The following is a 14,359-nucleotide window of genomic DNA, read 5'->3' as shown; positions in this document are numbered from 1 at the left end:
GGGCCCCAGCTCAGAACCAGGTTCAGGGTCAGGACTAGACACTGGAGCCGGACCGTGTAGACGGGGCCACCGTCGAGGAAGCGCGGAGGAGGAGGCGGTGGTGCTGCTGGGACCAGTGGCCTCTCATGTACAGGTCTGAGCTTGGAGACGTGGAAGGTGGGATGTACCTTCATGGTCTTGGGTAGCAGTAGTCGGACTGCCGTAGGGCTGATGACCCTCTGTATGGGAAAGGGTCCAATGAAGCGAGGCGCCAGTTTCCGCGACTCCACCCGCAGTGGTATATCTCGAGCCGACAACCAGACCTTCTGTCCGACATGGTAAACTGGTGCTGGGATCCTCCTCCGGTTAGCTCCGACAGCATAGCTTGCACTGGACTTCAGGAGTGTGGCGCGAGCCTGGGCCCATGTGCGGCGGCAGCGGCGGGCATAGGCGAGCGCAGAGGGACAGGTAGCATCTCCCTCCTGACTGGAAAACAGAGGTGGTTGATATCCATAAACACATTGAAAGGGGGAGACTCCGGTGGCAGAACTGGTGAGTGAGTTGTGGGCATATTCTACCCAGAGAAGATGTTGGGCCCAAGCACGGGGGTTGCGTGAGGTCACACACCTCAGTGCCTTCTCCAGCTCCTGGTTCATGCGCTCCGTTTGACCATTCAACTGTGGGTGGAATCCCGATGACAGACTGGCGGTGGCCCCAAGAAGGTTGCAGAATTCCTTCCAGAAGGCCGCAGAGAATTGAGGGCCTCGGTCTGACACAATATCCCTGGGCAGACCATGGACTCGAAATACATGTTGCAAGACCACCCGGGCGGTCTCCTTTGCAGTTGGCAGCTTTGGGAGGGGCACGAAGTGGGTCATTTTACTGAAGCGGTCAACGATGGTGAGGACGACAGTGTTTCCTTCAGATAGCGGAAGGCCCGTAACGAAGTCCAGGGAGATATGGGACCAGGGTCGCATGGGCACTGGTAGAGGCTGGAGTAACCCAGCTGGGGCCTGACTGGGGGTCTTGTGCTGGTTGCAAGTGGGGCAAGCTCTAACAAACTCCTGGATATCTTTTCTCATCAACGGCCACCAGAAACGTTGGGAGAGCAGATGGAGGGTGCGTGTGATTCCGGGGTGACAGGCCAGGCGAGAGTCGTGCCCCCACTGAATCACCTGAGACCTCAGATCTGCTGGGACAAAGAGACGGTTAGAGGGGCATGCACTGGGGCCCGGCTGGTTCCGGATGGCTTCTCTGACCTGCTCCTCAATGTCCAAGGTCAAGGCAGCAACAACACAGGGGCTTGGGAGGATGGTTGTCGACTCCTCATTGGATGCCTCATCCTTCTGAAACATCCTGGAGAGTGCGTCGGGCTTGATATTGCGGGAGCCAGGACGGTAGGAGAGCGTGAAGTTAAAACGGGTGAAGAATAATGACCACCGACGCTGGCGGGAGTTCAGCCTCCTGGCTGTCTGGATATACTCCAGGTTTTTATGGTCTGTCCAGACCAAGACGGAACTTTAGACCCCTCCAACCAGTGGCGCCACTCCTCGAGGGCGAGCTTGACGGCCAGTAGCTCGCGGTTGCCGATGTCATAGTTGCATTCTGCTGGAGTCAGTCTACGGGAGTAAAAGGCACAGGGGTGCATCTTGCCATCCTCTGCTGCTCGTTGGGAAAGCACCGCTCCAACTCCTACATCCGAAGCATCCACCTCCACCACAAACTGCTGTCCAGCGTCAGGCATTTGGAGAATAGGGCCTGAGGTGAAACGAGCTTTGAGGGTCTTGAAGGCTTTGTCAGCGGCTGCTGTCCACTGAAACGGCTGTTTCACGCTGGTCAGCGCAGTGAGTGGTGCTGCCACTGTGCTGTAACCCCGGATGAATCTCCTATAAAAGTTGGCGAACCCCAGGAACTGCTGCAGTTTCTTACGGGTCTCTGGAACCGGCCACGACACCACAGCAGACACCTTTGCAGGATCCATTTGAACGCTGCCTTCGGTCACCACATAACCCAGGAATGAGACAGACTTGGCGTGGAACTCGCACTTCTCTGCCTTCACGAAGAGAGAGTTCTCCAGCAACCGGCGTAGCACCAACTGGACATGGTGAGTGTGTTCTGTCTGAGTTTTTGAAAAGATCAAAATGTCGTCAAGGTAAACGAAAACAAACTTATTGAGCATGTCTCTGAGGATGTCGTTTACCAGCGCCTGGAACACTCCCGGGGCATTGGTGAGACCGAACGGGATGACGAGATATTCGTAGTGTCCTGTTGGAGTGTTGAACGCAGTCTTCCACTCGTCACCCTCTCTCATCCGCACCAGATGGTAGGCATTCCGCAGGTCTAGCTTGGTGAACACTGTGGCCCCTTGCAGCAGTTCAAAGGCAGAGGAGAGTAGGGGTAGAGGATAACGATTTTTCACTGTAATGCCGTTCAAGCCCCGGTAATCGATGCACGGACGGAGAGAGCCATCCTTCTTTCCGACAAAGAAGAATCCCGCTCCCGCGGGGGATCCGATTGATGTCTCCCTCAGTGCGTTCCAGTTGCTGTAGGACAGACATCTCAGTCTCTACCTGCATGCTGGTCTGAGCGTGCGCTGGGTCCATGATGGTCAGATCATTCTGTCAGGACAGACAGACCCATGACCCAGACCCAGGAGCGCAATTTCGAGATCAAGGTTTTATTGAAAACACACACACAACAGGGCCGAATGAGGCACGGCAGTAGTACAGTTCAGGGATATTCTAAACTCGTAGTCGTAAGGCGGAAGGCAAGTCGGGTTTACCGGGGCTGGAGATCAGAGTAGTAGTAACAGATCACAGATCAGGAGTCAGAGTTGAAAGCAGACAGGTAGGCAGGCAGGTAGGCAGGTAGGCAGGCAGGTAGGCAGGTAGGCAGGCAGGCAGGCAGGCAGGATTTCCGATGTAGGCTTGCAGATGATCTGACAATTGTGGACTGAAAAACTTTCTATAAGGCTTTCTATACAGGGCATGATGAGTAGTAAATGCAGTGCAGCTGGTAAGTTAACGAGGGTGGAGCAGAGACAGGTGGAGGTAATTGAAAACAATTAGTGGTGTTACCAGGCAGGGAGAGGGCTCATGACATCTCATCAACCCCTGCGGCTTTGCCACTGTGGAGTTGTTTGACTACCTCAGTGACTTCCGTCAGGGAAATTGACGATGATCCCCCATCAGCTTCCAGATCTGCCTCTACCATAGAGGGCGTGTTAGTCGGATTCAGGAGTTCCTGAAAGTGCTCCTTCCATTGCCCGATAACCTTCTCAGTCAAAGTCAGCAGGATCCCAACCTTGCTGTATACAGCTTGGATGGTTCCCCGCTTCCCCCTCCTGAGGTGCCGGATGGTTTTCCAGAAGCACCTTGGTGCCGACCAAAAGTCCTTCTCCATAGCTTCTCCGAACTTCTCCCACACCCGCTGCTTTGCCTCTGCCACGGCACCTAAGACCTTGAGACGACAGCTCATCACCGCAGCTTCAGCAATAGAGGTTTTGAACATCGCCCACTCAGGTTCAATGTTCCCAGGGTGCTCTGGTGCCACGTACACTTATGAGCATCCTTATGTTCGAACATGGTGTATGTTATGGCCATTCCATGAGTAGCACAGAAGTCCAACAACAAACGACCATTCAGGTTTAGATCAGGGAGGTCGCTCCTCCCAATCATGCCTCTCCAGGTGTCTCCATCATTTCCCACGTGTGCGTTGAAGACTCCCAGCAAGACTGGAGTCCCCTACTGGCGCCCCCTGCAGGACTCCATTCAGGGTCTCCAAGAAGGCCGAATACTCCGAACTGCGGTTTGGGGCATAGGCACAAACAACAGTCAGAGTTTTCCTCCCCATAACCCGAAGGCGTAGGGAGGCGACCCTCTCGTCCTCCGGGGTGAACTCCAACGTAGCGGCGCACAGCCGGGGACTTGTGAGTATATAATGAAATCTTCAGTAAAGAGGTAAAAATTAAACATCAAAGTATGATTTATATGTTGTACTACCTTGTTATTTGCAGTTGCCTTCATCATTTCAAGTGTTCATTGTAAAAATAAATGTTATTTTGTGTCCGTCAGACTTTCCCTCCTTTCCCCATCACCTGACTGCTCCACCCACTCAGCTGTTCCCACTTCACTCATCAGCCCTGCTGTTACTTGACCTTCCCCGGCCAACTCCTCACCTGCTTCTCATTCCCTCATCAGCCTCTCACTACTTACACCGGCCCAGTTTCATTCATTCCTTGCCAGACCATCGAAGTTGCAATGAGGTTTTTGTTCATCATTTGTGATGCCTGTTAACTGCCAGCTGGATGTAATATATTGCCTAATGTAGACTCCTGCTTTTTTCAATGTTCCTAAGAAAGTTCTTAGAATTATGACATTTTCTAAGAATTTCCCCGTACAGTTAAGACTAGATTCTGGTAAAGATAACAATTATTCACAAAGCGTTTTAGCCATTAAGAGCTCTTAAGGTGAAAAACTGTGGAGGAGGGAGAGTTTTTATGGAGAGGAGAACATGTCAGAAAGACAAAGAGGCAGTAGAAATATTCTCCACACGCTGAATGACAGTCAGTTAATGAAATACTAAAATCATCAACATGGTAAATAAAGCAAATAGATATAAAATCAATTAGCATGTGTGTATGTGCAACTGCTAATCTGTCCGTCCTGGGTGAGGGATCACTCCTCAGGTGCTCTTCCTGACGTTTCTTCCATTTCTTCAAGTTTTTCCTTAAGCCAAAGTGAGGGACAAAGGACAGAGGGAGTCCCTTGACACAAATGTACGATATTGGGCTTTATACATAAAATGACTTCACGATGCTAGCATTGCTAAAATATTCTAGCAGCTCAAATGTATATATACTTTGTCTCCCTTTTTAATGCACTGGATTCTCTTTTAGCGTCATTTTTAAATGACTAGTGTAGACTTCAACACTTGGTTAACATTACGTTACGTACATGATGCAAGTTAAGTACGTTATGTTACTACTTGGTTAGGTTTAGGCAACAACATTACTTGGTTTAGGTTAAAATAACTACGTTTGCTACATACATGTATAATTAAGCAATAGCTCACGACAGGCCGTGGTATATGGTCATTATATCACAGTTAAGGGGCGTGGTCGACAACAAATTGCTTTTATAAAACGGCTACCAAGTGTGGCAATATGAAAGAAAAATACACACTCCAATTTAAATAGTTTTTATTATTAAAAAATGATGTTCAAAATAAAATAGTCCCTCTATTGCCTTCTGCACAAAACATAGTGCGAGGTAGTTGCTATGCAACAACACTAACAGCTAACGAACATATTTGGTTTACCTGCTCTTCACGTAGCTCTGCATGTCGTCTTTTACGGGCTTTTTTCTCTGGAGATAGGCACTGATCAATCCACTCCTCCATAGTAAAGCTTTGTACGTTTTTTTTTTAACAGACGTAATTTAACAGCTGTAATGGTTGTAGCTTTTTCTCAGACACGGAGGGATACTGACTTGTTGTGAAAAGTAACTACAATTCTACCCGTGATATACGCTCATTATACCACGGCTAAGAACCAATCGGGTTGCTTGATTTGACATGTCCGTTTTATAAATATATAATATACTCCCGTCATAATTACTATAACCACTAGAGGCAGCCTTGCACAGGCAAAACTGACGGCAGAGGGGTACGTGGAGCGTCATAGTTTGACACATAGGGCCACTGACTGAGCTGCTGTATCTGGCTCCCTGGGAGAATACAGTAATCGTTATGTAATGGGTGAACACTACAGAATATTTCCACATAAAGACCGTTAAGCGACAGCCCTACATCCTACACCATTCCTGTGTCCTGTATTCATCAGACCTCTTTTCTTCAACGCCAGATGTTGCCTTAACTATTGAAGCCTGTGTCTGTGTCCATTAAATAGCTATGTAACTCACTCTGGGGAGAAACGCATCTGCCATGGAAAACTAGGCCAAGACAATGGTCAGTGAGAGAGTGAACGTGTGAGAGATGGAACATATACAGACTGTTGCGTAAGATAATCGCTATACACCGCAAATTTCTTCCTCAAGCAAGTTGTGAGTTTGACCAAACAAAGAGGCAGCAGAGATCTCAGGGGAACAAAAGCACATTCCCTTAAGTTTCTGCACGCATGCTTGACAATTCATACAGAAATCTGATTAATAATGCACAAGCAAACTTCTTTCTGTCGTATCTTCTGGCCGAGCGGTTCGCTCAGAACATACGTAGCACATCTGGACGCTGTCTAAACAAACATGTATTTTTGACCTCTCCTTTTACAGCACTCGGACTATCTTTCTTCATCCCAAGGCCTCCTGTCATCTGTTAGCAGCTGCAGGGGAGTTGACAAGCTCAGTGTGTGTGTGTGTGTGTGTGTGTGTTCCTGTGTACGTGTATTTTCACATGTTCATGTAGTGTGTAGGGATTTGTGTGTGTCAGTGTTGTGTTTGTGAGCATGTGTGTGCAGAAGTTGGCAGAGTGAGAGTAAAAAGGTACAGTGTGGCTGCTGAAGTGAGGACATGTCAGTGGAAGAACACAGACTTGTATACAGAGAGGGGACGCCTCTTGAGGAATGAGAGGTGTTTTCTGAGAGGGAGTGAATGTCTGCATGACTGCACTCGTGTGTGTGTGTGTGTGTCAGAGGCAGGCAGTGCCAGCTGTTTTGAGGACATGATGTCAGCCCCATGCAGCTGTAAAACTGTGGGTTTGTGGTTTTTTTCCCTCCTTGTTAACATGTTTTGTATTAATTATTGATAAATGTATATGTATATATATTTAAACTTTCAGTATGTGTGGTTGACATGTATTTCCCAGCATGTTTACATCTCAGCACGCAGTACTTCTGGGCTGATCTTGTCTTAGGTTGCCATCTGTTGGAAAAACAGTGAACTGTGAGTGTATAATGTGAAAAGTCCATCGTTGGTCACCAATTATGATACATTTTAGAGATTAGGTGTCTACAATGCAGTTAAAACTTTACACATTTCTAAAAACAAGAATCCAATAGATAAGGCCCATGCTGGGAATCTTTTATTGTGATTAAATCCCATGAAAACACCTAAAGTGAGTGTGTCTCTTAATACTTTATGACATTCCGTCTGTAGATCTCAGCCCCAAGCCCATTCATTCCTACTAAAATCTTTATCACCAGACGTATCCTTCCACAACTGTCCGCTGTCTGTGCTGCTGAAAAGGAGGATGAATGCATGTTTTAAGGAACTTGGCAAATCCTCTTGTCTGTAAACCATGTGTTGTAAATTTCCTTAGACATACAGCAAATCATCATGCTGTACTGTGGTTGGTTTATTGCAAATGTCATGTAAATATCTTCTACTTGGAGCAGTAAATCAACCACAGTACAGTGTGGTTGTTGTACTGCTCCAAGTAGAAGATATTTACATGAAGAAGAAATAAGCCTCAGATCAAACGTGAGTTTTTATTAGCTTCCGGAATGCAACAAGATGCCGTTCAGTCATCAAATTACCTTTCTTGTATCAGACATGCCATGGCTGGATTTACCTGTTAGGGAGTATTGTGGCCACCCCCCACTCTCTTTGTATTGTGTCTGCACCGTGCACACATACCAATGCACACAGCAGATATACACGGCAGCCTCATTGTCAGCAGTCAAAATTAAACTAAAAGAAAATATATATGTAAACAGAATCACAATATCTTAAAGTATCATCTCAGCCACATGAGATTCATGTAATGCTTTTGTAAAATAAAAATGTGATGACAACGGCACAGGGGGAAAAATACGACGGCATATTAGCGCTATAGTAGGTAAAAAAAAAAAGAAACTCATACATTTCCAAGAAAACAACTCAAATATTCTCTGAGACGAAGTGGTGAATTCACAAGAAAGAAAACTTGACCATTCTGAGATTAAAGTCACACATGTAAGAGAAAATAAACATACGTCGTCTTCAGAAAAACACTCCCCATCAAAATGATGTGCTGCACATTACTGCTTACGTGGCCGAGACCATTTAGGAAATAGGGAGATGTCAGTAAACACGACACATGTAAATGTGTATCTATGTGCTGCAAATACACAAAGAAATGTCCTTGAAGTAAACATAATTTCCCCTCATGTGGTTTCCAGCTTCCTCATCTTATCTTATTCATGTTTATTTGTGTTTATCTATTTCTTTGTGTATATCATACTTCACCTTTGTGTTGTTTCCTATAGCTACAAAAAACATTTAACTAAACTTCTAAATTGGTTGTGTTTTATCAGTAAAATGTACTTAAAGTATCAAAAGTAAAAGTATTCATTTTGCTTATGCTGTCAGTTACTTCTGCATTAATGTGTATGTTGCATTTTACTGCTGTAGATGTTTTAATGTGCTTATTTTTAACTCCTTTATATCCTGTCGGGTAGTTTAATCTACAGCAGGGGTGGGGAACCTTTTTCCTATCAAGGGCCATTTTTTAAAAAAAACATCCTTCGAGGGCCATACTAATTATTGAACTCATAACCTCTGCAAAACCTTTTTAAGACACAGCCCATTCATTTCATTTTTCTTATATGCTGGGCAAAAAAGCAACTTTTTTATCTATGTATATTTCTGTTTTATCAGAAAACAATCCTTTATTAGTCCCACAACGGGGAAATGTATCTTGTCACAGCAAAAGAACATATGAAGTACAAAGGCAGTACACAATAATTAAATATAATAATAACATAAGTACCAAGTGGTTGATAGAAAATAAAGTGAATATTGCACATGGCAGTGATAATTGCACAGCAGTGGTGGAATAGTCTGTTCTTGGTGTGGTGGTCTACCTCTCTATCTTTCCATGTTTGTATGTTACGCTCTGGAGAGTTGCTTGTTGGGCCAAACTCCGCCGAAGAGCGTTAACTTTATCCAAACGCACTCGTCCTTTCAGCTCGTGCAGTTCGGCATGTTTCGTGCAGTAATGACGCTCGAGATTATTTCTTCTTGAAAGTGCGACATCCCGCATTCACCTTTCTCTGTTTTACACTCGCCATGCTGCGTTCACTGATGTCAATGACAGTCTCGTGTAAAATTGAAGTTTTTTGACATGACGTGACCACGTGATGACACGTTCCGCTCGTGTTGTGTTCAAGGACCCTGACCTTGGCCAGGAAAAAATATTCAGTCGCCCATTTAAAATATTGCCGCCTAGTTTTTTTTGCTAGTGGATTTTTGTTGCGTGCGTTTTACGAATTACCTCAAGGGACGGATCAAATGGTCTCATGGGCCCTGGAGGCCGGAGGTTCCCCACCCCTGATCTACAGCAATGCATCATATTCTATAAGATGATATGTTGGTAGCTTTGTCTCTGATTTTTAAACAGTCAACACGTAAAGGAACAGTCTTAAATGTATAACAAACATTTAAATTGAACGTTTTGAGATGGTTTTCACAGGGGAGGTCGGGAAAGAAAACTGTAATCTGAACAGTAACTAAAGCTGTCAGAGTAAAAAGTACAATATTTCACCCTGAGATGTAGTGGAATAGAAGTACAAAACAAATCTAATGAATGTCCTCCTGTGTGAGAAAATGCACGTGAATGTGTCAACATAATATTGTAAACGCCAAAGTTTGAGGTTGAACTCATTTCAATAGAAAATAGTTGAGTTGCAATGTTGTGCACTGAACACTAGAAGGGAGCATTTCATCAAAGCTGCTCAGTTATAGTTCATACTGCTCTATATTTCAAAAGACCCCGTTATACAGATACAACTACTTTGTTATGGCACGGGCTCTTCATAATAATGTCAGTCATTTTCAAAGCTCAGCTTTTGGAAGCTGAAGCACAAAATTCAGCTCCAAAGCTCATTTTCCACGCGTCAAAGAAATAACACTGTGTGGGTGTTTTTACTCCTGCTTCTTAGTTTTCAGTGAAGAGCAGTGACATGTGGACACAATCGTGCAGCAAGATCATATAAGTTCACATCACACTCCGATCCTTGACCCTAAAATAATAACACAGCTTCAATATTTCTCTTGCTCTTTGTTTCAGAGCACTTCAACTCAAAGTGTGGCAAGCTGTTCTGCAGAATGCCGGTCCGGCTGATCACAGGCTGCATGTTGCCGGTGTTTGTGCTGAGCATTGGTCATTTGGACAACGAGCCTTGTGAATCAAATATGCTGTCACATCATCAAAGGCAATTCAAACTGTGATCTGAGCCGCCAATTGGAAATGGTAACATGCTGCAAGGTTGGACACGGGAGGAACACACAGCGAGGAACACACAGCGAGGAACACACAACTGAAGCAGAGGCCATGCTCATTCATCTCGTCTTTCAGAGAAAAACATTTTGAGGAGAATCACATGGTTAATTTTTGGAGCTTCTGCCACAAATCCTGGATATGCACTTGTTTTAGTTTTTTTTATTCTACAGCGGCCTGCGTCTTTTCGTACACAGTCGTACATTATGTGCTCCTGCTTGCTTTGCTGTAATCAGCATGCGCGTATTTGTGGGTAGAACAGCGAAGCATCTCCTTTTGCACACTCACACTGGCTCATCATATCCTAATCAGAAAGAAGTGTGAATGTGGCGGAGTGAGACACACTGCTGTTCACTGGAGCCACACATGCAGGTCTGTAGTGTCTGCACACACATCATTGAAATAGTGTATATTAGTGGAGAAATGACAGATGAATAAGATAAACAATATAAACTAATAAATATCTACAGGAAACTTACCCAGTTGATTAATTACATTAAAACAATTATGTTTTTGTATTTCAAGTTTTATTTATTTCATGTTTGAATATGCAAATTGATTTAAATGAAATAAATATTAAATATGTTAATTTGCATATATTTTACGGAACAGAAACAAACATTGTCTCTAACATACATTAAAAGTATTGCCCTGTATTCATATGACAAATGACAGCCATATGAATTATGAATTAAGTCCAATCATAAAGACATCAAAAGTACCTTGTTTATGAAATCCACTCCACATAATCCCTCATGCTAATTGTTATTGTTTGAGCAGAATGATGCACATGTGCGTATAAGCAGGACTTTGTGCCAATCCTGGTCCAGTATGCAGTTTACACAGGTGTGATGTAGAAACTTGAACGCTGCACATTCAGGATGGATTTTTCAGTAAAGAAGGAAAAAATATAATATTTGTTTTAAATTAAGAGGAAAATAAATCAAACCCAATGCAGTAGACATAGAAAATAATATTGGCTTGATATCCCATCATGCTTTGTGTCCATGATACATTTCCTTAGTTTATTATTCTATTGATGTAACATACCAATGTGCAGAGATGTATCAATGTGTGTGTGTGTGTGTATATATACATATAGAACCAATAACCGACAACAACCTTTAATTAAAAATATTGATTGATCAATCTACTGTATAAATAAGTTATTCAGCATATTACACATATGTTTGAAGCTATTATATACTCAGTGTATGACTGTTATCAAGTCATGAAGTAGTAATCATTTTAATATAAAGCTTCTTACTCATTGGATAAAAAAGTAAAACAATATTCTTAAGCAAGCTTGGGACGGATTCTGTACTTCAAGAAGTACAAATATATAAATACCTCTGTGTTTAAGTGTTCACCGATACTCCTTCAAAAACCTTTTTATGTATTACACTGACTCAGTATTTATCACGACTTCTCTCTGAGAAGGTTTCAGAGCACAGTGAGCGCCGATTGGACAGCAGATGTAATAAGGAAGGAAAAAAACCTGAAGAACATCAACAAATAAAGATTTTTTTTCTTTTTCTGTTTACATTATTGCTGGAGGCTTTCACTATTTGTCAGATGGCTGCTTTGCTCTTCAGTGAAAATGGAAATAGAAACTAAACAGTATTTCTTCTCCTTGAATAATTAGCACAAATAAACACACACGCACACACGCACACACTTCCAAGCCAGTGACAGCTTTATTGTCCAACCACTTTCTATATAGATCAGTAACTAAACTTTCGTCTCAGTTCTCTCGCTCTACACTTTCATTCTCTCCTTTTTTCGTCTCTCACATTTTCTTCATCTGGCTCCTATTCTGCATCCATCATCCCTCCATTTCTGGCTCAGTCCCCATTTCTCTCGCTGCTGTTTTGTTCAGCCCATGAAAAATTTCAATTTCTGTCTGATCAGCTGCAAAATTGAGTGGATATGCGCGCGCACACACACACACAAACACACACACACACACACACACACACACACACACACACACACACACACACACACACACACACACACATATAGAATAACTTCTATATGTATTTGGTGTGTAACAAAGCCAACGGAGAACTGAGACAGTCACTGTGCATCACATCTGAAACAACTTACAGATGCGTCTAAACGGGAAACGTAATGATACATTCTGTATGTGTTTTACGGGAGGTCGAGTAGCATCCCCTTTAGTCTTATACTAAACATTAACATTGCCTTTTGTTTGAACCCTTTTTGTTATTGTAATGTATTTAGACACTCCTTCTTCCTTTTGTCTGATTCTCCAAGACCTTTGTAGCTTTGCTTTCCAAAAATCCAATATTTCAAAACACATCTATTTTTACAGAAGCTGGGAAATGTAATTCTTGTTATTAGGTCACGGTGGGAGGCTTTGAAGAGTCTGTCACGATGCTTTCAGGAGAGCTGATTAATGGAAAATTACAGAGAAGCCCTTCCATTTTTAGACGCGCACACATCTCATTAGCAGATGACAGCTTGTTTTTTTCTCTTCAATTAATTGACCATGGGTGTGCGAGCCCAACTATTTGATTACCTGCTCCAGTTAATGTATGCAGTATGTGATGTAACCGCTGCTTTTTGCTATTACAAGGTGAGCAATAAGCACAGCTTGGGTGTTAAGGCCCTGTCACACATATCCGTATGACAGAAACGTATGCCGGCGCATACGAAAATTTGTCAGAGTCCAAATACGTCCAACTTTTCATCGGATCGGAAAAGTGAATGTATGCAGATACACATGTCTAACCTATTGATAGCGCATCACTTACAAATACAAAATGTATCAGACGAATGCCCAACTAATGCATAAGATATACAAAGATATGGCGCATACAAAATATCGGCAACGCGCTGGTTTACGTTGATATAAGGTAAGGTATAAGTAGTATTCGTTAAGAGCAGGCGGTGTTACGCTGGGGTGCGTTGTTGAACGCTGATGTTTTGAGCATGTTCAAAATATCCGGACGTACCCGACATGTGCTTTATAAGATATGCAGACGTTACGTGACGTTAGACATACGTGAATACGGAATACGTACGTAAATACTTACCTACGTAAATATAATACGTAACTATGTTAGAGGTACGTTAGATCAAATCAAATGTATTTATATAGCCCAATATCACAAATTATACATTTGTCTCTGTGCTTTACAGACTGTACAGCATACGACACCCTCTGTCCTTAGACCCTCGCATCGCACAAGGAAAAACTTCCTAAAAGAAACCCCACAATTAAAGGGGAAAAAATGGAAGAAACCTGAGGGAGAGCAACTGAGGAGGGATCCCTCTCCCAGGACGGACAGACGTGCAATAGATGTCGTGTGTACAGGATAAACATAGTACAAATACAACATTTGACAGAAATTACGTTGTGTTGAAAAAAACTGAAAGTATGGATGAATCATCCTACAGCCAATTTATTGATAACGAGTGGATAACCTATTCCTACCCTATGTTAAGATTATGCCTGACGACGGAGTAATTTATTAAACGTGTTTCTACAGTACAGCTAGCGTTCAGCATTTTAGCCGTTCTCCAGCATCAGCATGACGTCAACCAAATGGCACTTTTCCAGCTCCGTTGGCTAGATGCTCTGATACGTTTTAAATAAGTAAGTGATAAGCTATCAATCTTTGACATACATATAATAATTTGTTATGTATATGTCAGCTATATATACTTACCCTTAATTTATATCAACCTATTGCCGATATTTCGTATGCGTAGGCATACGTTTCTGTCATACGGATATGTGTGACAGGACCTTTAGAAGCGAGACGGGAGAGAAGGGATGCATGTGTTATTATGAGATGGGATGCTGTTTCTTGTTCAGGGTTCCACAGGTGATTTTTCCCTGTGAATTTATGCTTTCAGTGCTTTTTACATACATGCAACAAGTCTGATTGTTGTTCTCATCTTAACCTTATAATACCCACTGGAAATGTGGTGTACTGTAACAATAATAATTCAATTTGTTTAGCACATTTCATGCAAAGATGTAGGCAAAAGTGCTTAACAAAACAAGATCAGATAAAAAAGAAGGAAATAACAATAAGAAATGAGAGAAAACAAACAAAAAAAGTTTGCTCACAATACAACAAAACATTAAAAACTAGAAGGTCACGATGCTCTATCTTGCAATGTTATGAAAGTA

This window comes from Cottoperca gobio, chromosome 7 (genome assembly GCF_900634415.1).
Source record: "Cottoperca gobio chromosome 7, fCotGob3.1, whole genome shotgun sequence".
Classification (NCBI taxonomy): domain Eukaryota; kingdom Metazoa; phylum Chordata; class Actinopteri; order Perciformes; family Bovichtidae; genus Cottoperca; species Cottoperca gobio.
This window is presented reverse-complemented; position numbering follows the sequence as displayed.